We start from the raw sequence: 26240 nt of genomic DNA, 5'->3' as shown, positions 1-26240 counted from the left end.
CTCAAAGAAGAGCAGCCAGTACTGGAAAAAGTTACAGCTGTCCACATGAGAAATGACAGCCTCTTGGACTAGGGCGGAGGCCATGGCAATAGAGAAGAGCAATAGGATTTAAAAAGTATTTGAGTGATAGAATTGAATTGACGTAATAGATAAGTGGATGTAGCAAGTAAAGGCAGAGAGGACTACGTTGATACCTAGCTCTGAGCCATAGATGAATGATGGAACCATTGCCTAAGGAGGAAAATCCCTGGAGATTGAGCACATTAGGTGCACAGGGTAAAGGTTCAGTGATTCTGTGGTTGGGGGGTAGAGGGGTGGACTCAGACTTTCTAGCGGATAAGTCTAGTGGGAAAGTGTACATCCATGCCTAGATCTCAGGCTAATGATAAACACATTTAGGAATGATCTGTATTATTGTTGGTTAGTTGGTTGGACTTGTTGTCACTGTATATTGATAAGGGTCTGGAATCAAACTATCTGAATTGGAATTCTAGGTCCACACCACTTTGTTGAGTGGTCTCGGCTATTTGTTACCTGCAAGCCTCAGGTTTCTCATCTGCAAAATAAAGTTAGTAGAAGGATTCACCTCACAGGGTTGTTTTGAAGGTGAAATGACATAAAGAGGTAATGTGCAAAAAACATAGCCTGGTATAGAGTGAGCTCTTAATAAATGTTAATGACTCTTAGCCATTATTAGCCATCTGGCATTATAAAGGCTACCAGATTCGTGGCTTTTTGTTAGATGTTACAGAGACAATGCAAAAGCAACAGAATCTCAAGGGTTAAATTTGTGTAGACCTCATCCAAATACAAAATCACATAGTTCAAATCTTCAACAATAGTGATACCTAAATTCCTACTTACAAGCTGATGCCTTTAGCTGATGCTTTTAATTCTCATGGCATGTACCGACACCATTTTTGACATAATCTATTCCATATTTATTCTGTTCTTCAGACTGTAATTTTGTCAGCTTTAGTAATCGCCTACTGGAATATGAATGTGTATTTCTTTATTAAAGAAGCATCCATAGGAATTAAAGTTATATATCCTAAATTCTGGTTATATAATTATTTTTCCTGACCAATCAATAAAAACACATTCAAAATGTAATATTATGCTTCCCAGAGGTGCACAGTGAAATCTGCCACTGAATAAGTGGTTCCCTTTTTACCTATTATAGATAATACATGTCTAAAAGTATAAGTAGCTTTATCAGCTTCCATGAGCTTGCTCCTTTCCTTCATCAAAAGATACTATGGATTGGAACAAAACACTAAGAGTAAATATAGGGATGGAGGCATGAGTATGGATGTGTATATATACACACACACATGTATTGTCATACATATACCTATACACGTATGTATGAAGTAGATTAAAATGGACTGTGAATCATAAAAACTGAGTAGTTTTTCAAAGGTAATGAATCTTCACCCTGGAAGGGTCCCTAAAAGTCACGTAGTCCAGTGGCCTTGTAACGCACATACAGTATCTGAAGTCCACAAGACGGGGTACATTGCTTGAGTTCATGCAATAATCATGGCAGGGTCACAATCGAGGGCTGGTCTCCTAGCTCCCAAGCTCAGGGCTTCTCCACTATACTGTGATTAACAGATTTACTGTTACATTTTATTTAACAATGATTCTGATGGAACCATAAATATATTTGTTGTGTTCAACATTCCATAGCTCTACTGTAGTAGCTAACCAGATTTAAAAGTTAACCAAAGGTAAACTGATTATCTATATCTCCTTTATTTAACCACGTATTACAATGTTAAAAATAAATAACCCAAGATACACAATTAAAAGATTCATACAGCAAGTCATTGTCTACAAAAGATTTGAAAATAAGGTTGACATCTGTTACAAAAAAGGATTAATTAGGTACTACTTTAAATGATGAATTCTGGCTCCATTTCCCATGAGAACAGTTGGTAAATGTACTGTTCTAATTAGGGATTTGGATCAAAATATCATTTTATTCTAATCATGAAGCCTATTAAGATTTTTATTAATACTATCAGTTTTACTAACTATGTACATCACACATGTTTATATGACAAGCACAAATAAATACTTTTTGTCTGGTGAAAAAAACAATCTTATAAATGGTGTAACATTTACAGTTGAGGGTTATTACTTTAGGGCTAAATTGCTACATTATAATGGCCTTTCATCATAGCATGTTTTCTTCATGATTATGTTATTAAAGATATTATGCCCTTAAAGTCTCATAAGATCCTATAAAATGAGTGATAGACAAAGCAAAGCTATACCAAGAGATATAAATCATGGGTTTGTTTTCTGGGGGAAGGACTAGTTAGTTCCTCCAAAAAGTATTTTTAGAAGACAACACAGGCCAGAGACTCTCATCTACTGTCTTCCCATTGCATCCAAATCCAGTCACGTGACTCACCCCAGCTCCTACCATGCAGCATTTGGAAGCACGGTGCCGATACTAAAAAGAACATAAAAATTTGAATGTGGAGTCCTGGGCTTAATTTGGGCCCTTTCACTTACTAGCTCTGTCACTGTAGGCTGGTTACTCAAGCCCTTCAACTCTTCCTATCTTTATTTGATGATAATATACCCATTTCTCAGGGGTTACTGTGAGAATTACATGAGATAATATACGGGTACAGCATACGATGTTACTCATTTATTCAATATTTATCAAGTACCTCTCCTAGAATTTGTGAATAGCTGTTATACATTTTCCAAAAGTGAACTAAGCTACCAATAGGTTGGGAGCTTGGGAAGAATGGAGGAAGTTAAAATATAAATATGTGTATTGCATAAATAAATATTAAACTGCTTGCTGATTTCTACTGATAACATGTTTATTTTTTAATGAATGTTTGATTATTTATTTATGGAGAAGAATTATCCTAATCTTACTTAGAACAATCACAGAAAATTACCTCTCTTTTTACATTTTTCATTATACTGGGCAGGCGGGTAAAACACCAAATCACACCATTAAATAATAGGCATTTGGAAATACTAGTTGCATGAGGAGGCCTGCTCTGTTGTAAATGCATCCTACTGCCACCACTGCATGCTGTCACTTCAAAGGACAAGGAGGTAATGGTTGCCAAGACAGAGGTCACAGTCAGTGCTTAGCTGGGAGAGAGGGTATCTGCTGGATGGATTTTCATAGACAGAAAGGAAGGAGCCTCAAAGAAGGAACATGTGTGTAGGAGGATAATTAGGTAGTGCATCTTTAAAAAAAAATCTATCGAAAGTATTTGTTAAGGGAGAGTAGATTGTAAACAGGGAAATCTTATCCAAAAATGTTAAAAATCAGTTCCTTTACATGTGCACTCTAATCTAACTTACATTCATATTTAGACTCATATTTTTAAATTTCTTAAAGCTAATTTGTGACATCTTTCACCCAGTAGGCCAAGTAATCATTTGTGATACCCAGTGGTTAGGAAGTTTCCAGAAGCAACACTTTTAGAAATGTGTTCTAAGTGAAAGTGACTGCCCCAGAGTCATTGCCCACTCACTCATCCCCTGAGCCTGTGATTGTTCTTCACAGCCACCATGCCCTCAGTCTTAGTAATGAGCTCAGTCTTTGCGTGAAGACCAACTTGGAATAAAATTTTGAAAAGGTGTTTACAAGACCCATTTTTAGAATTCAAAATGAAAATAATGTTTATAGAGATCCATAAAAATGCTTATTCTTACTTACTTACTTGACTGAAGAATGCCGAATGAGAAAAATTGGCACTACATTTTAGCTACTAAAATGTTCATGCCTAGATATATTTCAGAAGTAGCAATAAAGAAACAGGTATTAGCCTTCAAATTGAATATACATCGCAGGACACATCTCGAAAGTAGTTAGGCCACATGCTGCTCACTACTACAAATACCAAGTCTGCATCAGTCTATTATCAAAAGTCCCAAGCCCAACCTGCTATCAGCACCCCCTTGTAAATTGCCATTGTTGATCTCTCAATCTCATGAACTGCTCTGGCAAAACTCCACATGACATCAACCCAATTACCTGCCTCTAGGCTGTATCTTTGAAGCTGGGCATCAATGAAGAGATTCATGCAGCTGAGTAAATTTGTATCACCACATCATTAGGATCAGTAACCACTTCTCCTAACAAAGAGGCCCTCTACTTCTATTCTGAATCCTGGGCTCTCTCACCTTCTCAAGGAATTTACATCTTCAGTTGTTCTTCCTCTCCCCTTCATCTTAAACCTCTGCTCCAATTGGATTGTTTTATTAACATATAAGCGTTTTCTACTACTTCTGGTCTTTAAAAAAGTTGTGTGTTTGTTTGTTTTAAGCATCTCATCTTCCCACACTTACTGCTCTGTATTTCTCTTTCTGTTTGTATTTAAATCTTTTTTAAAAACTTTCCTCTGGCCTTGGCTTTATTTCTGAACCTTCTGTTTGCCTTTCCACTCGCTTGAATCTGGCATCTGCCTCCAACACTCCATCTAACTCATTGTTGCTAAAGTTGACACTGACCTCTATAATGGACTTTGAAGATTTGACCCAAGTGGCCACTATTTGTCAAAACCATGGGCTTCATTGATGCCTTGACACCACAGTTCCTCTTATATTTTTGGCAATTCTTTCTTAGTCTCCTTTGCTCGTTACTCCTTTTTTTTTTTTTTTTTTTAGATTTTATTTATTTATTCATGAGAATACACAGAGAGGAGAGAGAGAGGCAGAGACACAGGCAGAGGGAGAAGCAGGCTCCCTGCAGGGAGCCCGACATGGGACTGGATCCTGGAACTCCAGGATCACGCTCTGGGCTGAAGGCAGCACTAAACTACTGAGCCACCTGGGCTGCCCTCGTTACTCTTTTTATCAACATCTCAATGTTGAAGTTCTTTGGGTTCTTTTCTTAGACTCTCAACCTAGTGGTCTCATTCATTCTCATGATTTTAAAAATACTGTCTGTGCTAATGATGTCCAAATTGATATTGACAATCCTAACCCCCAGAATGACAAGCTCATATCCAGTTAACTACTTGACTCAGCCACTTAAATGCCTCATGGTCATTGAAAATAAATTTGTCCAATATGAAAAGGTTCCCTCTCCTATCCCTTTCAATGGCTTTGCTTTCTATTTCAGATAAAACCCAATCTCTTTAACATGGCCCCAAACGATCTGCAGGATCTGGCCTCTGTCTAGATCTTAAAACTCCATCTCATGTTTGCACATGACAGCATCACTGAACCAGTTTCAAAAAGGTTCCTAGAGAACACGAACCTTGTGCCTGCCTCAGGTTTTACATATGTTATTTTCTCCACTGATACAGCTCCTTCACCTCTTCTCACCCATCCGTTAACAGTCTTCACTTAGCTAAAAGCAACTCATCTATTAAGATTCAGTTCAAATACTATACCCACCAATTCTCCAGTCCAACTTAGCTCCCACTCCCCAGCTGTTATTCTGTCTCTTAGGAGCCAGTTAATTTACTTCACAGAAGTTATCACAACATTTAATTATATAATTAAGTGAGTGTTTATGTCCAACTTTTCTAGTAGATGGTAAATGCCATGAAGCAGGGATATTTTCTGTTTTATTTACCATTGCAACATACTGTCTGGTTCAATATCCATGAGTTCCTGAACGAAACAAATAAAAGTTCATTATTAGCTACTTGAGCAGATTAAACCATCTAATCTTTGTAACAATTGTACATATAATGTTCTTGTGTATTAGAAATATAAAACATTTAGTATTTTTGTCTCATATAATATCCACACAAGATGTGTGACATGGCGTAACTACCTCCAAAGTTCTCCAGTTTACAGCGTCTCTATTTTGTATTATTCCATTTGAAGTCCCAAACATCATTTCTGTTAGCAGATAATGCACCTGAGGCTTAGAAACCTAAGAGATTAGTAAAATTCATATTTCTAGTAAGATGGCAGATCTTTAGATTGTCATGCCAAATGTTCCTTACCTTGCATTACGTTGCTTCAAGAATGTAATTGTATAACATTGCTTCTGGAATAAATTTTAGGGGCACCTGGGTGCTTGGTTAGTTAAGCATCTGACTCTTGATTTTGGCTCAGGTTGTGGTCTTATGGTTGTGAGGTAGAGCCCCATGTCAGGCTCTGTGCTCAGAGGGGAGTCTGCTTGAGATTCTCTCCATCTCTCTTTGCCCCTCACCCTGCTCACCACATTATTTCTCTCTCACATAAATAAATAAATATTTTAAAAATGTACTTTTTAAGCCCTTAGAGAAGTGGGGCAGAAAAACAACTTTGACATTTTTTACCTTGAAAGACAATCACAAGAAACATAAACTTTGATGCCAATAATAAAATCGTATTACCAAATTCACTGCCTATACCCCTCCCACCAAGGATAATGCTAAATAATCTTGGCAGCAGAATAAAAGTGTTTAAAATGATTCTATCTAGGGACAAGCTATATCATTTTGATTTCCTGATTCCATTCACTCATTAAGATAGGATAATGTGCTATGGGAGGAATCCCCCTAATTTTTAGGAGAGGAATATGATAAAAATTATAACTGGTTTAGCCTATTAAAACATTGTCATTGGAGGTGACTGGATGGCTCAGTTAGTTAAGCAGCTGACTGTTGATTTTGGCTCAGGTCAAGAACTTAAGAGTCCTGGGATCGAGCCTCATGTCTGGCTCCACTTTCAGCCGGGAATCTGCTCCTTCTCCCTCTGCCCTCTCTTCTTCTCTCAAATAAATAAATAAACAAATCTTTAAAAAAATGCTATCTCCCACATCCTATCCACTCATCAGGTAACCCACATATTTATTTGATAGTTATTTTCCAAGGTAAACATATAGGAAACGAAGTACAATTCGTAAGGTGATGCAGGCAGTTTCTGTGGCATTAGCAAGCAGACTCACATGAGCCATTTCTCAAAGAAGGACTGCTTTACATTGTTGTTAATATGAACAATAATAACAATAGATAACATTTGTTCAATACTAGTAATGGTCGAAGCACTATTCTAAGTTTGTTTTTAAGTGCTCCTTCACTTTATTCTCTAAACCCTACTTTACTTTATTCTCAACCCACTCTATAAGATAGACATTTCTTTTTTTTTTTTTTTTTTTTTGCCATTTTGTTTATAGACTGAAGCTCATGGATCATGAAACTAGGCTTCACCATTGCTCAGCTGGTAGGTTATAGAGCTGGAATGTTAACTTAGGCTTATTTACTTAAAATTCATTTTCTTTACATGCTGGGAATAGTAGTCTTCCCTCATCCATGCGGGATAGTTTCCGAGACCCTCAGTGGATGCCTGAAACTGCAGATAATATCAAACCTAATGTACTCTGTTTTTTCCTCTACAGACACACCTATGATAAAGTTTAATTTATTAAACTTACTGGGTCTAATTAGCAGAGCAAGAGATCAATGACAATGATAATAAAATAGAACAAGTAGCACAATATACTGTAAATAAAAGTTATGTGAAGATGGTCTCGCTCTCAAAATAATTTTGTACTATTCTCACCCTTGTTCTTGCGATGATGTGAGATGATTAAATGCCTAGAAGATGCGATGAAGAGAAGTGAGTGGCACAGGCATTGTGACATAGCATTAGGCTATACTACTGACCTGCTAACCATGCATCTCGAAGATCATGTGCTTCTGGACCCTGTTGACTGTGAGTGACTGCAACCACAGAAAGTGAAGCCACAGGTAATGGGAGACAGTCTACCATGTTGACCATTCTTTGTCCTTTTTGATTAGCTAACCTTGGAACCTGGGAATCTTTACTTAATTAGGAACCTTGGTCCCTTTACTTTCAAAGTAATGATTATGGTTCCTTTTCTGTGTATCTCATGTTTTCCTAGGAATTGTTTAAAACTTCCATTAAGAATGGGTCTGAATAACAATAACAAGCTGGCAATTATGTGAGGTACAGGATGTGCTAACTTTATTTTGGTAAATATTTTGCATTACATACATATATCAAATCATCACATTGTACGACTTAAAATTCCACAATATTATATGTCAATTATATCTCAATAAATCTGCAGAAGGAAAAAAAAAAGAAATGGGTAAGAGATATGAGCTTGTGGTCAGACAGAAGGAAATCCAGTTTTTTCACTTACCAGCTGTTGATCTTGGCCACATTATCTTACTTCAGTAAGCCTCAATTTCCTTGACTATAAAAATAAGAATAAAAAATAATTACAATCTGCTTTACAGCTTCTCTTGAGAAATAAAGAGTATATGTCATGCACCAAATATGCTCTTCAGTCCATAGGAGATGCCCAATAGGTAACAGTTTATTATTACATTAAAAAAATATTTTTTTCAATATCATTTTAGCACTTGTTAGCTGTGTAACTTTGAGAAGGTTACTTTACCTCCCTGGGCTCCATTTCTGTTTATCTAAAGTAGCAATTATATTATTATTACCTGCCCAATCATTCTGTCCAAAATCAATTTTTGTTCACATGTATACTTTTGAGAATGAAAAAAAACATCGAAATAATTTAAGTAATATGACTTATGAAATAGTCACCAACATTGATTTTGTTTATACAGGCCTAGAAACTAGTTTTGTACAGAAATAGTTATAAAATGAAATTATTTCTAAAAATCTAAATAATGTATATGTGTGTTCTTAAAGCAAAGTAAAATGGTTTTATCATAATATTACCTAGATGCATCCTCACAATGGCATCTTTTGGTCAATAGATTTGAAATTCTTGATACCCCTAATTGCTCTATGTAGAACATAATATTTGAAAAAATATTCTGTTTATAGCACTGAGGGCCATAGTCTGTTCAGAGCAAATTCTGCTAAGTGCAAGATAGTCTGAATTTTATTTTTTCATACTTAAATGGAAATATTTCATCTCAAATATCCTTTCGCTCCATTCGAAAGTAACAATGTTCAACAGTTTTACAGTTGGATCTTGTCAATGAGTTGACACTTTTTATTATTCTTTCGAATGTTTTGCCAAATTTGAATCCTCGAAAATCATTGATCCTCTCAATTTCATTTTACTGTGATACAGAAAATAAATGTATACAAATAAAAACCAGAGGCTCCATCAAAAGATTTTCTACCAGATGAGATGTTCCAAAATACAATTATAGGATTTTAAAGCTAAATCATGTACAACATTTACATTCTTATTTAATTTGCTCAATTGCTTCCTTTGTAGGAATAAATTTTGATGACTACTTGTTTTCATGCTTTGTCTTCAGTAATTGTAGTTCCTTTCAAAGCTTCAAAAATTGAAATTCCACTCTAACACAGTTATTAAATACTTCTAATTGTTTTTTAACAACATGAAATATTAAGGAACTTGGCTACAAAAGAAATCAATATAACTGTAGGACAATTAGAATGACTTACCAAATTGGTCAGTTTAAGCTCAAACATATCTAAAATCGATGTTGTGATGTGTCATAAGAAAAGAAAATATATATTGCCATGATAATGTGTGTGTGTTCGGTACTAGCTCTTTCAAAGAAATTTTGTAGCTCAGTTCTCTGTGTATGTACAGAATATTTGTAAATTTGGATAATGATAGCTTATATTTCAAAGGATAGAATAATATAGCTGGTTTGAATTTAAATTATGAGTGTACCTTAACAAATTTCCTGTACATGGCTCCTCCATAAATTTCTTAATTTATTAGGAAACCATTTTTTTAACCATAAATTATGCTACACAAAACTTGTAATCATATTATCTCCATGAAAACAGATACATCTTTAGTGTTCACTTTTACAAATAAGTTAACAAAGATGTTCCAAATAATGATATATCACTTTCAATAAAATGAACTCCCAGGGCAGCCCAGGTGGCTCACTGGTTTAGCGCCACCTTTGGCCTTGATCCTAGAGACCTGGGATCAAGTCCCACATTGGGCCCCCTGCATGGAACCTGCTTCTCCCTCTCCCTGTGTCTCTGCCTCTCTCTCTGTGTGTGTGTCTCTCATGAAAAAAAAAAAAAAATCTTTAGAGATTAAAAAAAAAAAAACTCCCAAAAGTTTTACTTAAATTCTGTCAATTGGATTTAAAAGAAATCAAATCATTGCCAGAGCATAACAATTTTTCAATTTGAAATTTGATAACTGATATAAATGCATATGAGCTTCTTCTACTATAGAAGTGACATATGTGTATGTTTAATGTGAATGAAATTCTTCTGTTATGAAAGCAACATGTGAAGAGCTACCACTGCACACTTTATATATATACAGGAAATCTTAGAATATCCACAGCAAAAATAATTTACAAAAATCATGGGATCTAGATGAAAACTCATGCTTCATAGTGATACATAAATGCATCTTTTGTAGCTAAATATATTAAATCATATTTTGGTCCAGAGTTTGTAAATGAATATTAATTTGGGAGGTTATTTTTGTTGTTGCATAATGTGTGTAACACAGGATTTACCATTTTAACTATTTCTAGGTATATGGTTTAGTGACATTAAGTACATTCATAATGTTCTGCAAACGTAGCTGCTATCCAATACTTTTTGATCATCCTAAACAGAAATTCTGTGCCCATTGAACAATAACTCCCATTTTCCCTCCCCTGGGCCCCTGATACCTTCTATTCTACTCTTTGTTACTATGAATTTGTTTATTCTAGGTACTTCACATAAGTGGAATCACACAATATTTGTCTTTTGTATCTGGCTTATATCACTTAGATAATATACTTAGAGTTTGTCCATGTTGTTGAATGTATCCAAATTCCATTTCATTTTAAGGCAGAATAATAATTACTAATACTAATTTTTGAAGTAACTACTGTTATTTCTGGTTTGTACATTTTTCTTATTGTCAATGACAATAAGAAAATCCACAGTGGCTGAAAAGTGACAGCAAATACTTGTGCAAGTTACATTTTCATCACCAACTTGAGAAATGGGAATTCAGGACTCAGTTTTTCACAATACGTGTTCGTTCATCTTCCAGGAAGTGTGTATATGTATATATGTGTTGATGCCAGAATATTCTATTGTCAAAAAGTTACCAAAAATAAAATAGGTAAAAATTTGTGAATTCCAACTATTCTGTGAATAAAAAATACATTATGATAGGCAGACCAGGCCACTCTCTAATAATGTTTCCAAGTACCCAAATGATATTAATCTTTGGGATTAAGGAACTAGAAATAAGAATTCACGGTAATTTTCACAGAAATCTTAAATTTTCTGTATTTTTCATGAGATGTTATTTTTGTTTTCATTTATTTATTTATTTATATATTTAAATTAAACGGTTTTCTATTTTATTCTCAGAAATATGCAACCATTATCACAGAGAGTTTAAGAGTTTCACCACCCCCCATCCTTTAGTTATCACTCTTTTATCCCTCTATTTCCCCTATCCCTGTCCCCAGACCTAAGCAACCAGGAATCTGCTCTTTATTTCTATAGAGTTGTCTATTATGGATATGCCAAATAAATGAAATAATATAATATGTGACTGGCTTCTTTCACATTGCATAATCTTTCCAATATTCATTCATGTTGTAGCATGCATCAGTAGTTTATTTTTCATGGCCAAATATTTTCTTGTATGAATAAGGCACATTTTGTTTATCCTTTTGTCAGTTTTTGGGCATTGGGATGTTTTAAATTATTTGAGTGTATACTTAGGAGTAGAATTTCTGAGTTACATGGTAATTCTATCTCTAACCATATGAGGAACTGCCAGATACTACTTTATAAAGTAGTTGTATCATCTTGCATTCCCAATAGTGGGGTGTGAGATTCTAATTTCTCTACATCTTTGCTAGCACTAAGATTTTCCTTAAAAAAAACAAAAGAAAACACAATAAAAAACCTAGTAGATGTAAAGTGTTATCCTATGGTTTTGATTTGCATTTCCTTAATGATTAGTAACACTGAAAATCTTTTTATTTGCTTTTTGGTCATTTGAATATCTTCTTTCAAAGAATGTCTTTGGGTTTTTTTAAAAAGATATATATTTTTATTATTGAAGTTCGATTTGCCAACATATGGTATAACACCCAGTGCCCATCCGTCAAGTCCCCTCCTCATAACCCATCACCCGGTCATCCCAACCTCCTACTCACCTCCCCTTCCACTACCCCTTGTTCGTTTCCCAGGGTTAGGAGTCTTTCATGGTTTGTCTACCTGTCTAATTTTTCTCATTCAGTTCCCCTCCTTCCCTTATAATCCCTTTCACTATTTCTTATATTCCCCATATGAATGAAACCATATGATGATTGTCCTACTCCTATTGTCTTACTTCACTCAGCATAATACCCTCCAGTTCCATCCATGTCAAAGCAAATGGTGGGTATTCGTCATTTCTAATGGCTGAGTAATATTCCATTGTATACATAGACCACATCTTCTTTATCCATCATCTGTCGATGGACACGGAGGCCCCTTCCACAGTCTGGCTATTGTGGACATTGCTGCTATAAACATTGGGGTGCAGGTGTCCCGGCGTTTCCCTGCATCTGTATCTTTGGGGTAAATCCCCAGCAGTGCAATTGCTGGGTCGTAGGGCAGATCTATTTTTAACTCTTTGAGGAGCCTCCACACAGTTTTCCAGAGTGGCTGCACCAATTCACATTTCCATCAACAGTGCAGGAGGTTTCCCCTTTCTCCACCTCCTCTCCAACATTTGTTGTTTCCTGTCTTGTTAATTTTCACCATTCTCACTAGTATGAGGTGGTACCTCATTGTGGTTTTGATTTGTATTTCCCTGATAGCCAGTGATGTGGAGCATTTTCTCATGTGCTTGTTGGCCATGTCTATGTCTTCCTCTGTGAGATTTCTGTTCTGTCTGTGCCCATTTCATGATTGGATTATTTGTTTCTTTGCTGTTGAGTTTGATAAGTTCTTTATAGATCTTGGATGCTAGCCCTTTATCTGATATGCCATTTGCAAATATCTTCTCCCATTCTGTAGATTGTCTTTTAGTTTTGTTGAGTGTTTCTTTTGCTGTGTAGAAATTTCTATCTTGATGAAGTCCCAATAATTCATTTTTGCTTTTGTTTCTCTTGCCTTCATGGATGTATCTTGCAAGAAGTTGCTGTGGTCAAGTTCAGGAAGGGTGTTGCCCGTGTTCTCCTCTAGGATTTTGATGGATTCTTGTCTCACATTTAGATCTTTCAGCCATTTTGAATTTATCTTTGTGTCTGGTGTAAGACAATGGTCTAACTTCATTCTTCTGCATGTGTGCCATTTTCCCAGCACCATTTATTGAAGAGACTCTCCTTTTCCCAGTGGATATTCTTTCCTGCTTTGTCGAATATTAGTTGATCATAGAGTTGAGGGCCCATTTCCAGGTTCTCCATTCTGTTCCATTTATTTATGTGTCTGTTTTCGTGCCAGTACCACACTGTCTTGGTGATCACAGCTTTGTAGTACAACTTGAATTCGGCATTGTGATGCCCCCAGTTTTGGTTTTTTCAATATTCCCCTGGCTATTCAGGGTCTTTTCCAATTCCACACACATCTTAAGATTATTTGTTCCAACTCTCTGAAGAAAGTCCATGGTATTTTGATAGGGATTGCATTGAACATGTACATTGCCCTGGGTAGCATAGACATTTTCACAATATTAATTCTTCCAATCCATGAGCATGGAATATTTTTCCATCTCTTTGTGTTTTCCTCAATTTCTTTCAGAAGTGTTCTGTAGTTTTTAGGGTATAAATCGTTTACCTCTTTGGTTAGGTTTATTCCTAGGTATCTTATGCTTTTGGGTGCAATTGTAAATGGGATTGACTCCTTAATTTCTCTTTCTTCCATCTCGTTGTTAGTGTATAGAAACGCCACTGATTTCTGTGCATTGATTTTGTATCCTGCCACACTGCCGAATTGCTGTATGAGTTCTAGCAATCTTGAGGTAGAGTCTTTGGGTTTTCTATGTACAGTATCATGCCATCTGTGAAGATGGAGAGTTTGACTTCTTTTTTGCCAATTTGAATGCTTTTTATTTCTTTTTGTTGCCTGATTGCTGAGGCGAGGACTTCTAGTACTGTATGTTGAATAGCAGTGGTGAGAGTGGACATCCCTTTTGTGTTCCTGATCTTAGGGGAAAGGCTCTCAGTTTTTCCCCATTGAGAATTATATTTACTGTAGGATTTTCATAGATGGCTTTTAAAATACTGAGGAATGTTCCCTATATCCCTACACTCTGAAGAGTTTTGATCAGGAATGGATGCTGTATTTTGTCAAATGCTTTCTCTGCATCTAAATAGAGAGGATCATATGGTTCTTGTTTTTTTCTCTTGTTGATGTGATCTATCACACTGATTGCTTTATATGAGTGTTGAACCAACCTTGCATCCTGGAGATAAATCCCACTTGGTCATGGTGAATAATCTTCTTAATGTACTGTTGGATCCTATTGGCTAGTATCTTGTTGAGAATTTTTGCATCTGTGTTCATCAGGGATATTGGTCTATAATTCTCCTTTTTGGTGGGGTCTTTGTCTGGTTTTGGAATTAAGGTGATACTGGCCTCGTAGAACAAGTTTGGAAGTATTCCATCTCTTTCTATCTTTTGGAGCAGCTTTAGTAAAATAGGTATTATTTCTTCTTTAAACGTTTGATAGAATTCCCCTGGGAAGCCATCTGGCCCTGGACTTTTGTGTCTTGGGAGGTTTTGATGTCTGCTTCAATTTACTCACTGGTTATTGGCGTGTTCAGGTTTTCTATTTCTTCCTGTTCCAGTTTTGTAGTTTGTGGTTTTCCAGAAATGCATCCATTTCTTCCAGCTGCTCATAATATGTTTTTAAAAATCATTTGTGGGATCCCTGGGTGGCGCAGTGGTTTAGCGCCTGCCTTTGGCCCAGGGCGTGATCCTGGAGACCCGGGATTGAATCCCAGGTCGGGCTCCCGGTGCATGGAGCCTGCTTCTCCCTCTGCCTGTGTCTCTGCCTCTCTCTCTCTCTCTGTGTGACTATCATAAATAAATAAAAATAAAAAAAATCATTTGTATTTCCTTGGTATTGATTATGATCTCTCCTCTTTCATTCATGACTTTATCGATTTGAGTCTCTTTTCTTTTTAATAAGGCTGGCTAATGGTTTATCTATCTTATTCTTTCAAAGAACCAACTCCTGGTTTTGTTGATCTGTTCTACAGTTCTTCTGGTCTCTATTTCATTGAGTTATGTTCGAATCTTTATTATCTCTCTTCTTCTGTTTGGTGTATGTTTTACTTGCTGTTCTTTCTCCAGTTCCTTTAGGTGCAAGGTTAGCTTGTGTACTTGAGTTTTTTCCAATTTTTTGAGGGAGGCTTGTATTACGATGTATTTTGCTCTTAGAACCACTTTTTCTGTATCCCAAAGATTTTGAACGGTTGTATCTTCATTTTCATTAGTTTCCATTACTCTTTTTAATTCTTCTCTAGTTTCCTGGTTGACCCTTCCATCTTTTAACAGGATGGTCTTTCACCTCCACATGTTTGAGTTTCTTCCAAATTTCTTCCTGTTATTATGTTCTAGTTTCAAAGCACTGTGGTCTGAAAATATGCAGGGGACAATTCCAATCATTTGGTATCAGTTGAGACCTGATTTGTGACCCAGTATGTGGTCTATTCTGGAGAAAGTTCCATGTGCACTTGAAAAGAATGTGTATTCAGTTGCATTTGGATGGAAAGCTCTATATATATCTGTGAAATCCATCTGGTCCAGTGCATCATTTAAAGCTCTTGTTTCTTTGGAGATGTTCTGCTTAGAATATCTGTCATTGCAGAAAGTATCGTGTTGAAGTCTCCTACTATTAATGTATTATTATCTAAGATGTCTTTACTTTGGTTATTAATTGATTGATATACTTGGCAGCTCCCACATTCGGGGCATAAATATTCATGATTGTTAGGTCCTCTTGTTGGATAGATCCTTTAAGTATGATTTAGTGTCCCTCTTCATCTCTTACTACAGTCTTTGGGATAAACTTTAATTTATCTGATATGAGGATTCCCAAGCTTTTTTTGAGGACCATTTGAACGGTAAATGGTTCTCCACCCTTTCATTTTCAGGCTGGAGGTGTCCTTAGGTCTAAAATGACTCTCTTGTAGACAGCAAATAGATGGGTCTTGTTTTTATTATCCAGTCTGAAACCCTGCATCTCTTGATGGGATCATTTAGCCCATTCATGTTCAGAGTACCTATTGAAAGATATGAATTTAGTGTCATTGTAATACCTATTCTTTCCCTATTTTTGTGGATTATTTCTTTGGGCTTCCTCTTTCTTTTACAGTCCCCCTTAATATTTCTTGCAGAGCCAGGTTGGTGGTCACATATTCTTTTCAGTTTCTGTCTATCTTGGAAGCTCTTTATCTCTCCTTCTATTCTGAATGACAGCCTTGCTGGATAAAGTATTCTTGGCTGCATGTTCTTCTCATTTAGGACCCTAAATATATCCTGCCAGCCCTTTCTGGCCTTCCAGGTCTCTGTGGAGAGGTCTGCTGTTAATATGATATTTCTCCCCATATAAGTTAGGGATCTCTTATCTCTCACTTCTTTAAGGGTTTTCTCTTTATCTTTGGAATTTGCAAGTTTCCCTATTAAATGTAGAGATGTTGAATGGCTTTTATTGATTTGGGGGGCACCTTTCTATCTCCTGGGTCTGAATGCCTGTTTCCCTCCCCAAATTAAGGAAGTTATCATCTATGGTTTGTTCAGATATACTTTGTGGCCCTCTCTCCTTCTTGGCATATTCTGGAATCCCAATTATACATAGATTCTTCCTTCTTTTTTTTTTTTAAAAAAATTTTATTTATTTATTTATTTATGAGATACACAGAGGGAGAGAGAGGCAGAGACACAGGCAGAGGGAGAAGCAGACTCCCTGCCTGCAAGGAGCTTAATATGGGACTCGATCCTGGATCCCAGGATCATGCCCTGAGCCCAAGGCAGACGCTCAACCACTGAGCCACCCAGGTGTTCCTAGATTCTTCCTTCTGAGGCTGTCATTTATTTCCCTTAACTTTTCCTTGTGGTCTCTTGTTTTTCTCTTCTTTCCTAAGCTTCCTTCCTTACCATCAACTTGTCTTCTATGTTGCTCACTCTTTCTTCCACCTCATTAACCCTAGCTGTTAGGACATCTAGTTTGGATTGCATCTCACTAATTTATTTTTAATTTCGGCCTGATTAGATCTCCATTTTGCAGTAACAAAGTCTCTAGAGTCCTTTATGCTTTTTTTCAGAGTCACCAATAGCTTTATAAATGTGCTTCTGAATTGGCTTTCTGACATCTAATTGAAAGCTCCAATACTGACCACCAAAACATATACAAGATAAAAGAAGGGGGCAGAATGGGAAGGAAGAGAGAATATAATCTCACAGAATGAACCAGCATGGTATTTCACTTGGTTCTGAGTGTATGTTAGTCATGTTTTAGACTGTGGGTCTAAACTGGGTATTAACTTCCACCATTGTAGAACAAAGAGAAAACAAAAAACACAAAACAAAAACACATATCTTGTATATCTCCCAAAATTAATTTGAATATGTTGAAGGGAATCCAGAAGTGAAAAATATATCTAAGACATGTAATTGTAGAAATTTTAAAGTCAAAAAGGAAGAAACTTAAAAATGAAGAGTTGGTAAAATATTGTAGTTAAGGTGGGTAAAGGCAAAAAATATTGGAGATTTTTAGTCTGTTATAAAAATGAGTTGTATAGAAAAATGGGGAAAAAATTTTAAAAAGAAAAGAAAGGAGGGGTACCCTCTAGTTCTATATACTATGTTCTCTCGATTTTCCCCTTGGTCCTGGAGCTTTCCAGCACTGCTGGGTCTAGAACTTGCTCTTCCCCTGTCCTTCCAGCAGGTCTTCTGGGGGAGGGGCTGCTGTGCTGATTCTCAGGGGTGTGCATCTGAGGGACCTGCCCCCCACCCCTCCCCCGCCGGATGCTGGGCTCAGTGGGAGCTGTTGACCCCCTGAGGCCCGTGTTCCCTGGTGGCCCCACCCCTCCCAGGTACAGGGTGACACCAGGAGGAACACCACCACTGGGGGCGGCCAGCTCTCCAGACCTGGAGTCAGCTCCCCCAGTAACTACCACGGTCTCCCAGTCCGCACTGGCCTGGGTGCAGGGCGGGGGAGGGTGCTGACCTGCACACCTCGGGGGGTGCGGGGGTGGGGGGCAGGAGCCTCCGCCGTTCTGTGCTCTCCCCGCCTCCGCCCGGCCCGGGGGACAGCGCAGGATCCTGGGCTGTGTCCCCCTCCCTGCCCTGGGATCCGGGCCTGCAGCTGGAGGCCGCAGGCTTAGCGCCCCTTCCCGGAGCCCCCCGACCCCCGGCTGCTCCCCAGGCCCCACCCGCTCCAGCCTATTACAGAGCTCGCGGGTGTGGGCGCGCTCTGCCCGGGCGCCTGCTCTCCTAGTGGCCCCGGGAGGCTGGAGGCGCCCCTGCCCCCTGCGATCCTGCCCGGTTTCCCTGCTGAGCGCCTTTCCGTCGGGGAAGAATCACGGATTTTGAAGGTTCCTGCTTCTCCGGGTGGGGCTCTCCGGTCCCCGAGCCTCTGCCTCCTTAGCCGGGCTCCTCACGGCCCCTCCCCCACTGGATTAGTTTTTATTTACTTTTTTCCTCCTTCCTACCTTGTTAGAAGCGAAAACCCTTCTCTCTGTAGCATCCGGCTGTCCTCTCTTTACATCTCAGGTCAGATTCATAGGTTTTCAGGGTGGTTTGAAAGTTATCCAGGTGAGTCGGGGGGACCAGGTGAGGTGAGGACCCTGCTCCTCCGCCTTCTTGCCCGGCTTCTGGATTTTTGTTTTAAAATAATAATGAGTGAACATAATAGAAAATTATTTTTCTGTGATAGGATTACACTAAAATTTTCAAAGATTTTCCGTGTGAAGAAACAATAAAAAACACATGGTTTTTATTATTACTATAATGCAATATATTATGATAAGGTTATATAATTCAATACCATGTAAAAATGACCTCTACCATATAGACATTTGTGAACAGAAACCTTAAATTAATATTAATTTTAAGAATTATTTAGAAATTGAAAGATATGTGCTAGAAATATTTAAAATTTATTATTTTTTCCAACTCTTCTTAGATATAACTGATACATAACATTGAGTAAGTTTAAGATGTACAAGTTGATTTGGTATGCACAAATGTTGTGAAATGATTACTACAATAAGGTTACATCTCAGTTATATTTTTGTGTGTGGTGATAACTTTAAAAACTTTAAAAATGTTTAAATTTCTTAGCAATTACAGGTATATAATACATGATTATTAAATATAGTCACCATGCTGTATATCAAATTCCCAGAATTTATTCATCTGATAATAGGAATTTCATACTTTGACCACATTCACTCATCTCCCACACGCCCTTGCTCCAGTGACCACCGATCTACAATCTGTCTTTATGAGTTTCAGTTTTTTAATATCCATATACGAGATTATATAATATTTACCTCTATTTGACTTATTTCAGTTAGCACAATAACCTGAAGTTTTGTCCATATTGTTACAAATGACAAAAGTTCCTTCTTTTTTATGGTCTAGTAACACACACACACACACACACACACACACACACACATCTCACATATTTATCCATTCACTGACAGACACTTTGGTTGTTCCGTGTCTTGGCTATTGTAAATAATGCCACAGTGAACATGAGGTTGCAGTCATTTCATTTCCTCCATATTGTTTTCATAGTAGCTACATCATTTTACAAGCCCACCAGCAATGCACAAGGATCCTAATTTCTGTATCTCCTGGCCAACAGTGGTTCTTTTCTCTTTTATTTGTTTACCTTGTAAAAAAAACAAGTCATCCTAATGAGTGTGAAATATTAGCTCATTACGGTTTTCATTTGCATTTCTGAATAATGACTGATGAGTTAGTTATCTTTTCTTTACATCTTTCTACATATAAGATCATATCAGCTGCAAACAGAGCCAATTTTACTTCTTCCTTTTCAATTTGGATGTTGTTTATTTCTCTTTCTTGCCTCACTGCTCTGATTAGGGCTTCCAGTAATAGGCTGGATGAGAGCGGTGATAGTAGGGGCCCTTTGTCTTAGTCTGGATCTTAGAAGGAAAGCTTTCAACTATTCACCACTGAATATGATGTTAGCTGTAGGTTTGTAACACAGGGCCCTCACTATGTTGAAGTGCACTCCATCTATACTCAATTTGTTGAGAATTTTTATCATCAAAAGATGTTGAATTTTGTCAAATGCTTTTTCTGTATTTATTGAGATGATCATATGAGTTTTACCTTTTTTTCCATTAATGTGATCTATCACATTTGTTGATCTGTTGTTGATATGTTGAACCATCATTGTATCCTAGTGATGAAGTTCACTTGATCATGATGTATGATTCTTTTAATGTGCTGCTGAATTCAGTTTGCTGGTATTTTCTTGAGAATTTTTGGAAGGATATTCATCAGAGATATTGCTCTGTAGTTTTCCTGTGTCTTCATCTGGCTTTAGTATCTGGGTAATTTCACCACAGAAAATGAGTTTGGAAGAGTTTCCTCCTCTTCGATTTCAATTTTTTGGAGGAGTTTGGGAAGAATTGACATTAATTCTTCTTTAAATGTTTGGTAAAATCCACCTGTGAAGCCATCTGGTCCTGGGATTTTCTTTGTTGGAAGGTTTTTGATTAGTGACTTGATCTCCTTGACTCACTATTAGTCTGTTCAGATTTTCTATTTCTTCATGATGTACTCTAGATACATTGTGTGCTTTTAGAAGTTTATCCATTTATTCTAGGCTATCCAATTTGTGGTGTCAAATTCCTCATATTAGTTGTTTATGATCCTTTCTATTTATGTGGTATCAGTTGTATTGTCTCCTCTTTCATTTATAATAGCTAAAGAATTGTTAATTTTGTTTATCTTTTCAAGGAGCCAAACTTGGGGGTTTTTTTTTCTACATTTTCTATTGCTTTCATATTCTCCATTTCATTTATTTCTGCTCTGATTTTTATTTTCTTCCTTCTGTTAATATTGTGCTTAAATTACTTTTCTTTTAGTTCCTTGAGGTGTAATGCTAGACTGTTTGCTTGAAACTTTTCTTTTTTCTTCATATATACATTTATAGCTATACTTTCTTCTAAGAACTGCTTTTGCTTTATCTCTGAAGTTTTGGTATGTTGTGTTTCCATGTTCATTTCCCTTAAGTTAATCTTTGTTCCTCTTTTGTTTCTTTTTTGATCCGTTGGTTGTTCAAGGGTGTCATGTTTATTTTCCATCTATTCAAGAATTGTCCGACTTTCTCCCTGTGATTGTTTTCCATGTTCATACCACGATGATCAGAAAAGATACCTAATATAATTTCAATCTTATTAAATGAACTGAGTCATTTTTGTGGCCTAACACACAATCTATCTTAGAAAATGTTCCAACTCTCCTTGGAAGCATGTGTAATCTGCTGCTCTTGGATGGAATGTTCTGTAAATATCTGTTAAATTTTATTTGGTCCATAGCATTGTTCAAATCCACTATTTTCTTATTGATTCTCTGTCTGAATGATCTATCCTTGTTGACAGTGTGTTATTAAAGTCACCAACTATTATTGTATTGATGTTTATTTCTCCTTTTAACTATGTTAGCATTTGTTTTTTATATTTAGGTGCTTCTATATTAGGAGCATAAATACTTATAATCATTATATCTTCTTGAAGCATTGACCACCTTTGCATTATATAATGGTCTTCTTTATCACTTGTGACCATTTCAAGCTTAAAATCTATTTTGTCTGATATAAGTATTTATTACCCCTGCTTTCTTTTGGTTATCATTGGCTTAAAAGACTTTTCTCCACCTTTTTACTCTAAGCCTGTCTGCATCCTTAAAGCTAAATTGAGTTGCTTGTAGGCAGCATATTGGTGGATCTTATTTTTTTCTCCATTCTTCCATTCATTGTCTTTTAACTGGAGATTTAATCTGTTTATATTTAAGGTAATTATTGGTGGGTAACAACCTACTATTGCCATTGTGTTCATTGTTTTCTGACTGCTTTGTAGATCCTTTATTACTTTCTTCCTTTCTTGTTCTCTTCCTTTATGAAATGATGACTTTTTGTGTTGTTATGCTTTAACTTGACTCTCTTGTCCTGATTTTTGTGTATCTTTTTTTTAAGATTTTATTTATTTGTTCATTAGAGACACAGAGAGAGGCAGAGACATAGAGGAGAAAGCAGGCTCCTTGCAGGGAGCCGGACACAGGATTCAATCCCCCAAACCGGGATCATGCGCTGAGCCTAAGGCAGATGCTCAACTGCTGAGCCATCCAGGTGTCCCTGACTTTTGTGTATCTATTACAGGTTTTTCTTTTGTGGTTACCATGAGGTTTCATTAAAAATCTTACTGTTATAACATCCCACTTTAACCTGATAACAACTTAATTTCTATAGCATACAGAAAACATATACTTTTACTTCTTTCCCTCCCATCACATTATAGGCTACTGATGTTACAATTTACATCCTTTGTATATTGTGTATACAGTAATAAATTATTGCAGTTACACTTATTTTTAGTATGTTTATTCTTTTAACTTTCAAACTATAATTGTAAATGATTTACATACTATTACCAGTTAGAGAATCTGATTTAACGACATATTTACCTTTACTGATAACTTTTATACATTTGTTTTTCCAATGCTAATTAGCATCAATTCAATTTAAGTAGTAGAACACTGTTCAATACTTTTTATTTGGCAGACCTAATGATGATAAACTCCCTCAGTTTTATTTGTCTGGAAAAGAATTTTTCTCTCATTTTTGAAGGACGAGTTGGCATGGGTATACCATTCTTGGTTGATAGGACTTTTTTTCTTTTAATATTTTGAATAAATCATGTCACCCTACCTGGCCTACAAAGTTTCTGTTGTTAAATTATCTGAAGGTGTATCTGTGTATGTTATCAGTTGTTTTTCTATTGCTTTCAATTTTTCTCTTTTTATTTGACTTTTGACAATTGACTTACAATATGTCTCAGTTTATGCCTTTTAGGATTGAAACTTTTGGGAGTGTTTTGTGCCTCATAAATCTGGATGTGAATTTCTTTTCCAAAGTTTCAGAGTTTTTCCATTGAAAACTTAGTTTTCAATAGTTGAAATAGGTTCATTTCTCCTTTCCCCTTCTCTTCTCCCTCCAGAATTCCTATAATGCATAAATTTATTTTATTTTGCTGATGTCCCATAAGTTCTTTAGGCTCTCTTCACAGTGTTTCATTCATTTTTTTCCCTTTGCTCTCCTGACTGGATAATTTCCAATAGAAATTGGAAATTGAATTTTCTTCTGCTTTTTGAAACCTGCTATTGAAGCTTTCTATTGAATTTTTCAGTTCAGTCATTGTGTTCCTAAGCTTTGGTATTTCCACTTAGCTTGTCTGATGATTTCTATTTCTTTGTTAAAGTTCTCATTTTGTTCATGAATCTTTTTCCTAATTTCATTTAGTTGTCTGTATATTCTTGTAGTTCACTGATTTTCCTTGAGACAATTTTCCTAACTTTTTTTTAAGAGTTGCTTTATTTTTTTTTAAAGATTTTATTTATTTATTCATGAGAGACACAGAGAGAGAGTCAGGCAAAGACATAGGCAGAGGGAGAAGCAGATTCCCTCTGGGGAACCCAATGCAGGACTTGATCCCAGGACCCCCCCAGGACCATGACCTGAGCCAACAGCAGACACTCAACCACTGAGCTACCCAGGTGCCCCTCTAAAATTTTTGTTAGAAAGTTCAGTGATTACATTTTAGGCTAAGTTATGGGAGCTTTATTTGATTCCATTGTAGTGTCATATTTACTTGATGCTTTGTGATCCTTCTATTCTTGTGTTGGCATCTGCCTTTGAGTAAACACTCTCCTTGTTCAGATTCTGCAGTTTTTGTTTCAGCACAGAAAGACCTTCACCAGCCAGCTCAGCTTAGGGTACTCAGTCAGTTGGTAGCATCTGTGAGCAGATGGAGCTTGCCACTGGAGTCTCTAATTAGATTGGGCCACTGTCCCTGCTCTTGGGGAGGGGGTGGAGTTTGTCACTGGTTGAGTTGGCCTTCTGGCTGGACTCTGTGTTCAAGTAGTGCTGCTATGTGCACTACCTAGTTGGGCAAGTTTTCCATGTTTAGATGGTGCCATTCTCTGGGCTCTGCAGTCACCTCTGGTTGGGTAGGATTGCAGGCTATACTCCCCACAGGGCAGTGCCACTGATGAAATGCTGCAATAGGATAGGGTTTGGGGCTATACTCTGCAATCCTTCCTGTTCAGGTTTGGCCTCAGTTTGTCCCCACCAACTTGGGTGTTATCCCTGGCTTGACTCTCCATTTGGGCTGTGGGCTGGAATTCATGGTCAGATGGGACCTTAGTCTGTGCTCTGCAATTAGGGCAGCAGACCATGCCTCAAACTTGGGCAGGGCTACAGGCTGGCTTCACAATTCAGTAAGCTACTGGCCATGCTCCTCTGTTGGGAGAGGTTGCTGGCTGGGCTCTCTGATCAAGTGGGGCCTCTAACTATACCCCATGGCTAAGTGAGGCTGGTGACCATGCTCTGAAGCTGAGTAGGCTCACTGTCCTTGCTTCTCAGTCAGGTAGGGCTGCAGGATATGCTCTGTGATTGAGCAAGGTCACTGGATAAGCTCCGTGCTTGGGTCAGGACACAAGCTGTTTAGCCATCCGTTAAGGCCATATCATCTGCTTTATTACTACTGAGTAAGGTTATAGGCTGGGCTTGGCAGCTGGGTCATTACCATAGGTTGGGCTCCAAAGCTCCTCAGGAAGCTTGAGCCTCCCTGGCTATGTGGAGTAAGAGACTATGCTCAACAGATGGGCAGGGCTGCTGGCTTGGCTCCCTGCCAGGCAGAACCATGAGATATCTTCCACAGCTTCAGGGTTTTGTGGCCACTATTCCTGAAGAGTGGGTCTGGATGCTGTGCTTAGTAGTTGGGCAGAACTGTGAATTTCCTCTCCTGCTCAGGCAAGGCCAGAATATGTGCTTCACAGCTAATGTGGCCCTCTGGCTAGAGAACTAAATAAGGCTGAAATGCCAACCAAGCTTCCTGGCCTGACAGGGTCACTGGCTTCAGTCTGCTGATCTACAGAGATGCTGGCTGGGATCTCTGCTCAGATGCCACTGCAAGCAGGAATAGGATCTGCCAAGATGTAAATACTAGTTCCTTTAAGCCCTGTCCCCCTTATCTGTCTCTATCTTAACCCCAGTAGTTGAACTCCACAGATTCTCCCCATGATCTCTGTGAGGGATGACCCAAGTAAGTCTCCTGGGAAGCATCCTACAATGCTGGGGAAATTGGATGTCGACCAGGAGGAGGGTGTGTGTGTGTGTGTGTGTGTGTGTGTGTCCTCTTTTTCCCATGGGAAAAAATTGTAGAGCCAGGGAGGCTCTCCTAGTAAGGTACAGTGCCCTCTCAGAAAGGGGGGGTATGATTAAAGTGAAAGCACTTCTCTTACCTTTCAAATGCAGTCCTGCTCAGTCTCTGTTGTCCAGGGGAGGCCTACAGCCTCCTCCCTGGACTCTGCAGTTTCATAATGGTGTCCTGTCTGCATAGTGGCTAGTTGGTCTTCATATTAGGAAGATTGAAGTTAGGAACCAGGAACAATCTATGTCACCATCTTGATGATGTCATCCGGTCCTTTAGGCTATTATGCTTAAAATGAACTTTTTTTTTTTAAAATTTTTTTTTATTTATGATAGTCACAGAGAGAGAGAGAGAGGCAGAGACACAGGCAGAGGGAGAAGCAGGCTCCATGCACCGGGAGCCTGATGTGGGATTCGATCCCGGGTCTCCAGGATCGCGCCCTGGGCCAAAGGCAGGCGCCAAACCGCTGCACCACCCAGGGATCCCCTAAAATGAACTTTTTAAAATACACAAGGTAGGGAATCCCTGGGTGGCGCAGTGGTTTAGCGCCTGCCTTTGGCCCAGGGCGCAATCCTGGAGACCTAGGATTGAATCCCATGTCGGGCTCCCGGTGCATGGAGCCTGCTTCTCTCTCTGCCTCTCTCTCTCTCTCTCTCTCTCTCTCTCTCTGTGACTATCATAAATAAATAAAAATTTAAAAAAAATAGACAGTCTTTATAAATAAATAAATAAATAAATAAATAAAAAATAAAATACACAAGGTAGTAATTCCTTGATAACGTGACCTTTGTTTTATAAAAAATATTCCAGATATAGAACACCTTTCATTTTGCATTTTTCATGACTGGATTTTTAAGAGTGGTTCCAAAAGTATCTTTAAGTTAGGCATTAGAATATATGTTGTTTCATATAAGTTCATTTCCT

The 26240-nt window shown here is 37.7% G+C and overlaps 1 long non-coding RNA gene across 1 annotated transcript; it reads right to left on the bottom strand.

Annotated features, from left to right (window-relative positions):
* Positions 1–1394: 1394 nt before the first annotated feature.
* LOC119876378 lies at positions 1395–25636 on the bottom strand. The gene is made up of 4 exons (XR_005361066.1): positions 25408–25636; positions 18555–18716; positions 8099–8152; positions 1395–5607 (listed from the first exon to the last, which is right to left on the bottom strand). It is a non-coding gene; the product is annotated as an uncharacterized LOC119876378 (long non-coding RNA).
* Between the last annotated feature and the right edge of the window lie 604 nt (positions 25637–26240).

The sequence above is a fragment of the Canis lupus genome, chromosome 6 (genome assembly GCF_011100685.1).
Source record: "Canis lupus familiaris isolate Mischka breed German Shepherd chromosome 6, alternate assembly UU_Cfam_GSD_1.0, whole genome shotgun sequence".
Classification (NCBI taxonomy): domain Eukaryota; kingdom Metazoa; phylum Chordata; class Mammalia; order Carnivora; family Canidae; genus Canis; species Canis lupus.
This window is presented reverse-complemented; position numbering and strand designations above follow the sequence as displayed.